This window comes from Ranitomeya variabilis, chromosome 1, assembly GCF_051348905.1.
Source record: "Ranitomeya variabilis isolate aRanVar5 chromosome 1, aRanVar5.hap1, whole genome shotgun sequence".
Lineage (NCBI taxonomy): Eukaryota > Metazoa > Chordata > Amphibia > Anura > Dendrobatidae > Ranitomeya > Ranitomeya variabilis.
In genome coordinates, this window is record NC_135232.1 from 828,807,286 (window position 1) to 828,814,158 (window position 6,873).

The 6,873-nt window shown below is 42.3% G+C and overlaps 1 long non-coding RNA gene across 1 annotated transcript; it reads left to right on the top strand.

The window, feature by feature from the left end:
- The first annotated feature begins 547 nt into the window (after positions 1 to 547).
- On the top strand, positions 548 to 1,194 carry LOC143770690 (uncharacterized). Its single transcript, XR_013214718.1, has 3 exons — positions 548 to 645; positions 789 to 917; positions 1,068 to 1,194. It is a non-coding gene; the product is annotated as an uncharacterized LOC143770690 (long non-coding RNA).
- The last annotated feature ends 5,679 nt before the right edge of the window (positions 1,195 to 6,873 follow it).

Genomic DNA, 6,873 nt, shown 5'->3' on the forward strand with positions numbered 1-6,873 from the left:
TATAGAGCTAGAAGTCCTGAGAATGGCTGCCGGGTGCCCCTACCTAATGTCCATGCGGACCTGTGACTCTCCGTTGTCTACTTACATATCTATTGTAGAAAGGTCTTTTCATGAATTATCCTCACAATCAGTGTCTGCTCCTTCTCCCTGCAGTGACCTGAAGCCCGGGAACATCCTCATCCAAGACACCGGACACATCAAAATCACCGACTTTGGCTTATCAGCCGTGAATGTGCCTGAGGATTATCTAGTGAAGTGCATTGTTGGCACTTTGGGTTACACCGCGCCCGAGGTAAGGAACATCTCTGTAATTGGTTCCGATAGTAAGATCGAGGGATAATCTGATCCCAATGTATCTTGCTCACATCCAATCACAGACCGGTCTTCACAGTCTCTGTGTGTAATTCCCCTTCCCGGTATATTCAGCTTCTCTCCAATCTCATGTTCCCACAGATAATGGCCGATGAAGGATACAACCATCTGGCAGAATCCTTTTCCTTTGGAGTCATCCTATATCTGATAAGTGTAGGGGCCTGGCCATTTTACAGCAAAGGCTCACTGGACGAATACCACCAGTCTCTGAATGACGACATACCTTATTTTCCACCAGGGATGTGCAATAATACCATGGCTATCATAAAAGGGGTGAGTAAGATCAGATGGATAAGGATGATGAGGGATTACAAGAAGAGATGGAAGATAAGATGTGGACAGTCCATAGACATTGTGTAATAACTTATCAGTAATAATATATAATCTAATGACTAATGGTTTCCTTCATTTTTTAGCTTCTCTGCAAAACTCCATCTGCCCGATTGGCCATAAAATCATCCATCAGGTCCCACCCGTTCTTCCACTCCATAGACTGGAGCGATGTGGAGTGCGGCAGATCCGAGCCACCATTCCCATATTACTATGTAAGTACAACACATACAGACATCCAGAATGTTGTCACTACCCAGTAACACACTTACCCACTATACCCCTTATTGTTATATCGCCCAGTACACTGTATATGCCGAATGTGAGGAGCTGATTCTCAGACCTGTATATTTCTCTTCTTACAGCAGGATTATTAGGCTGATAACAATCAGCCCCATTCCAGTAACATCCAGGAATGAAGATTTACATTAATCGGACGTGACTTCTAAACTGGACTTTCTCATTTACCGGACTATGACAAACCTACCGAGCTTCCACCACATAACATGCACATAGATTTGAGCACCAAACATCCAGGGATTTATTCCGATCACCATATTTGGGGTCAGGAAGGAATTTTTTTCCCTTGATAGGAGGATAATCCAACAACGAGTCCTCAGGGTTATTTTTCGCCTTCCTCTGGTTCAACATAGCAAGTAATTAAAGGCTGAAATTGAAGGACTTCTTTCAGCCATACTTGCTATGTCACCATCTGGACGACTCATCTACAATGTGCTGGTAAGTAAAAGACTACCGGATACGGACAGACAGAAGGTAGCGGCTGCTCCTTCACCTACCGGATATGGAAAGAAAGAAGGCAGCGGATGCTCCTTCACCTACCCGGTATGAACAGAAAGAAGGAAGCGGCTGCTCCTTCACCTACTCGGCCATGGACAGACAGAAGGAAGCGGCTGCTCCTTCACCTTCCTGCCCATGGTCAGACAGAAGGCACATGGCTTCATCCACTGGATATAAACAAAAAGAAGGAAGCGGATGCTCCTTCACCTACTGGATATGGACAGAAAGAAGGCAGCGGATGCTCCTTCACCTACCGGATATTTACAGAAAGAAGGAAGCGGATGCTCCTTGACCTACTGAATATGGAGAGAAAGAAGGCAGCGGATGCTCCTTCACCTACCGGATATGGACAGAAAGAAGGAAGCGGATGCTCCTTCACCTACTGGAAATGGGCAGAAAGAAGGAAGCGGATGCTCCTTCACCTACCAGATATTTACAGAAAGAAGGAAGCGGATGCTCCTTCTCCTACTTGGCCATGTACATACAGAAGGAAGCGGCTGCTCCTCCTACGTGGCCATGTGCATAGAGAAGGAAGCGGATGCTCCTTCACCTACTGGATTTGGACAGAAAGAAGGAAGCGGATGCTCCTTCTCCTACGTGGCCATGTACATACAGAAGGAAGCGGATGCTCCTTCACCTACTCGGCCATGGACAGAGAGAAGGAAGCGGCTGCTCCTTCACCTTCCTGCCCATGGTCAGACAGAAGGCCACATGGTTGATCGCGATGCTGTAAGAATCCAGGAAAACTCCAACTACACTGATCACATGTCACACATTCCTGCTCTTCTCCTCTCTGTCATGTGTGATCCAGACTTGGATGTCCAAAAACGGCACAAGTGCAAACCAAGGCCCGAGGAGCGGAATCATCATCATCTGCTCCTTTCTACACAAAGTCACTGTATTTACACACTTTCTTTTTCATATTTGCATAATAGTAGCAAATTTTATGCATAAATATATATAAAACATCTATTTTGCTGTTGGTTAGATTATTCTCATATACAGACCTGCTTTTTGGTATTTTCGTAATATGATCAGGGTCAGGACAAGGTGCCTTAGGCAGATGAAGCCAACGGTGTGCCTCCAAGCAAAGGAATGAGTCAGAAACTATGGTAACAGGACCCCTAACACAGCACCTTCCCCCTCCAAACAGTCAGGTAACAAGCTTTGACGACCACTTCCACTAAAATTGTTTCCTTTTTCACCAAAAATACCAGCAACAGTGAAAAAAATGTGGTGTACTTTTAGGGGTGAGGTTTACCAAAGGGGTGAGGTTTTCAAAGTTTTATGTTGAACCATTCATTGTTTGTGGATAATTTACACAATACACAGAGGAGAAATAGCGATATTAAGCCCTGACATCTCATATTTTACGTCAGACACAATTATGGTCATGGGAACTATCATAGCTTAACTATAATGGGGGCCGGTACTTCCTGAAGCCGCCGACGGCAGACCCTACTTCAGCTGAATGTGTGTAATCGGGCGCACATGCAGCTGACGTGTATTGCAGCTCAGGAACATGCCGGTCCGTGTGCCGCAATGTATGCTCAGAGGTCAGCAGCTGACGTCAGCGTGTACGTGACTGGGCGTATGGCAGTGATGTCATGCACCTCCGTGGCTTGGACGCTGAAGCCAGCTATTCAGACCCGTTTAAACTTTTCACTCTTTGTTTCATTGCTGCCATTTGGTAAATTCAAAAAACTTTATTTTTTTCTCATTAATGTACTGTATATATACCAGGATGGGGGACATATATACCAGGATGGGGGACATATATACCAGGATTGGAGACATATATACCAGGATGGGAGACATATATATCAGGATGGGGGACATATATACCAGGATGGGGGACATATACACCAGGATGGGAGACATATATACCAGGATGATAGACATATATACCAGGGTGGGGGACATATATACCAGGATGGGAGACATACAGTACAGACCAAAAGTTTGGACACACCTTCTCATTTAAAGATTTTTCTGTATTTTCATGACTATGAAAATTGCACATTCACACTGAAGGCATCAAAGCTATGAATTAACACATGTGGAATTATATACTTAACAAACAAGTGTGAAACAACTGAAATTATGTCTTATATTCTAGGCTCTTCAAAGTAGCCACCTTTTGCTTTGATGACTGCTTTGCACACTCTTGGCATTCTCTTGATGAGCTTCAAGAGGTAGTCAGCGGGAATGGTTTTCACTTCACAGGTGTGCCCTGTCAGGTTTAATAAGTGGGATCACGATGCGGCTTTCATTGTTCCATGGAATGTTAAGAAATGGAATCTGTGCTGTGATTCGTTGCTATGGGCAACAGGGACGTTTTGCTAATGGACAGTTTTGATAAATGAGAGTCAAAATCTTAGACATTTCCTGCTCATTTACATAATTCTGTTTAAAACTGTATTACATGCTCTGGAGCTATATTTGTTAACCCCTTCTTGACCTGGTAACCGTCCGTTTTTTTCCTTACTCCTTATAAAACCCATAACTATTTATTTTTATTTTTTCTGCCAATGTAGCCGTATGTGGACTTGTCTATTTAGTGGACCGAGCTGTAGTTTTGAACACTATTTATTTTACCTTTCAATATATTGGAAAATAGGTAAAAAGATTCAAAGTGTGGTAAAAATGTGGGAAAAAAAAGGATTCTTCCATTTTTATTTTTTGCTGTGTTGATTGAGTGGTAAAAACGACTTCACAAAATGTCTCTCCATGTCAGCTACAACTATGGTAATAATGAATATGTATAAGGGTTTTCCATTTACTTGTTGGTGAAAGAAAATTGTGAATTTAAAAAAAAATGGTTTGTGTCCCCGTATTGTGAGACATTGGATCTTTTTGATTTTGATAGCTGGATGGAGCTGTGTGAGGACTTGTTTTTTTTTTCTTTGCATGTCGAGTTGTAACTTTTATTGATAGCTTTCCTGGGTAGACCGGACATTCTGATATCACCTTTCCTGGGTAGACTGGACATTCTGATATCTTTTCACTGCAATTGTTTAGTTGGATACGGCGCTCTCAAAAAATCAATTTTCAATTTTTTTTCTCATTTCAGTGTTTACTGTTAGAGTTAATAATAAAAAAAATTATATTTTTGTGTATCGGACCATTATGGATGTGGTGATGCTAGATATGCAAATTATTATTATTATTATTATTATTATTAATAATGGGAAAGTTATTTTTTTTAAATTTATTTTCTGTTTTCTTCTGTAACAATTTTTTCCGTTACTTTTTTTTCTTTAGTCTCCTTAGGGGACTTGAACCTGTGATTTTCTGATCGCTGTACTATATACTGTGATAGAACTGTATATAGCTAAATTAACTTTCTCATATGAAATGAAGCCAGACTGGTCTGAACAGAAGGAGGAATATAAAAGACAGGGGCTTTCAGCAGGCTCAGGTAGTCATTTCCAACAATTGATCCCCTGCAGTTATGTCCAGCAATTGTGTGGACACAAATAGGAAGTCACTTAGTTTAAATACCATTGTTGAAATGGTTAAACAGCAGTAATCGGAGAACGCTCCGGTCGCTGCAGTTATAGGCAGGAAGCAGCTATGTAATACAGCAGGCATATGCCTGACAGGATGCATGCTCAGCTCCTGAGCCCACTCCATACATTTGCTGCACAACATGACAAATATTTCCATTATGTGTTCACTAAGGAATTAATAATTTTGCATCATCTCAGCAGATGGAATGGATAAGACACCCCACGAGACATCAGACATGCCGGCACAAGGCCTTGGTGATGCCAGTGTACAGATTTCTCCACAAAGAGAACTGGTCCACACAGACGAACCTATGGACCTTTACAGTCTCGAGTTCTGGAAAGATCTTGGAAAAGGAAGCTATGGAAAAGTAAGTGTCAATTCATATTTATCCGTGTCCCTCAATGTATCCTGCACAGATACACAGGAGGGATGTACTTATTAATTACAGGATGTTCATATGTAATGATACTTGGGATAAACTAGTGAGATATTACACAGTAATAGATGGGAGTTTGGTCTGATCTCTTGTGATTTTTCTCCAGGTCAGCTTGGCATCAGATCCGGTCAATGAAGGACTGCTGGCCATTAAGTTCATGGACAAGAGTTCTTGTGAGGACATCATCTATATAGAGCTAGAAGTCCTGAGAATGGCTGCCGGGTGCCCCTACCTAATGTCCATGCGGACCTGTGACTCTCCGTTGTCTACTTACATATCTATTGTAGAAAGGTCTTTTCATGAATTATCCTCACAATCAGTGTCTGCTCCTTCTCCCTGCAGTGACCTGAAGCCCGGGAACATCCTCATCCAAGACACCGGACACATCAAAATCACCGACTTTGGCTTATCAGCCGTGAATGTGCCTGAGGATTATCTAGTGAAGTGCATTGTTGGCACTTTGGGTTACACCGCGCCCGAGGTAAGGAACATCTCTGTAATTGGTTCCGATAGTAAGATCGAGGGATAATCTGATCCCAATGTATCTTGCTCACATCCAATCACAGACCGGTCTTCACAGTCTCTGTGTGTAATTCCCCTTCCCGGTATATTCAGCTTCTCTCCAATCTCATGTTCCCACAGATAATGGCTAATGAAGGATACAACCATCTGGCAGAATCCTTTTCCTTTGGAGTCATCCTATATCTGATAAGTGTAGGGGCCTGGCCATTTTACAGCAAAGGCTCACTGGACGAATACCACCAGTCTCTGAATGACGACATACCTTATTTTCCACCAGGGATGTGCAATAATACCATGGCTATCATAAAAGGGGTGAGTAAGATCAGATAGATAAGGATGATGAGGGATTACAAGAAGAGATAGAAGATAAGATGTGGACAGTCCATAGACATTGTGTAATAACTTATCAGTAATAATATATAATCTAATGACTAATGGTTTCCTTCATTTTTTAGCTTCTCTGCAAAACTCCATCTGCCCGATTGGCCATAAAATCATCCATCAGGTCCCACCCGTTCTTCCACTCCATAGACTGGAGCGATGTGGAGTGCGGCAGATCCAAGCCACCATTCCCATATTACTATGTAAGTACAACACATACAGACATCCAGAATGTTGTCACTACCCAGTAACACACTTACCCACTATACCCCTTATTGTTATATCGCCCAGTACACTGTATATGCCGAATGTGAGGAGCTGATTCTCAGACCTGTATATTTCTCTTCTTACAGCAGGATTATTAGGCTGATAACAATCAGCCCCATTCCAGTAACATCCAGGAATGAAGATTTACATTAATCGGACGTGACTTCTAAACTGGACTTTCTCATTTACCGGACTATGACAAACCTACCGAGCTTCCACCACATAACATGCACGTAGATTTGAGCACCAAACAT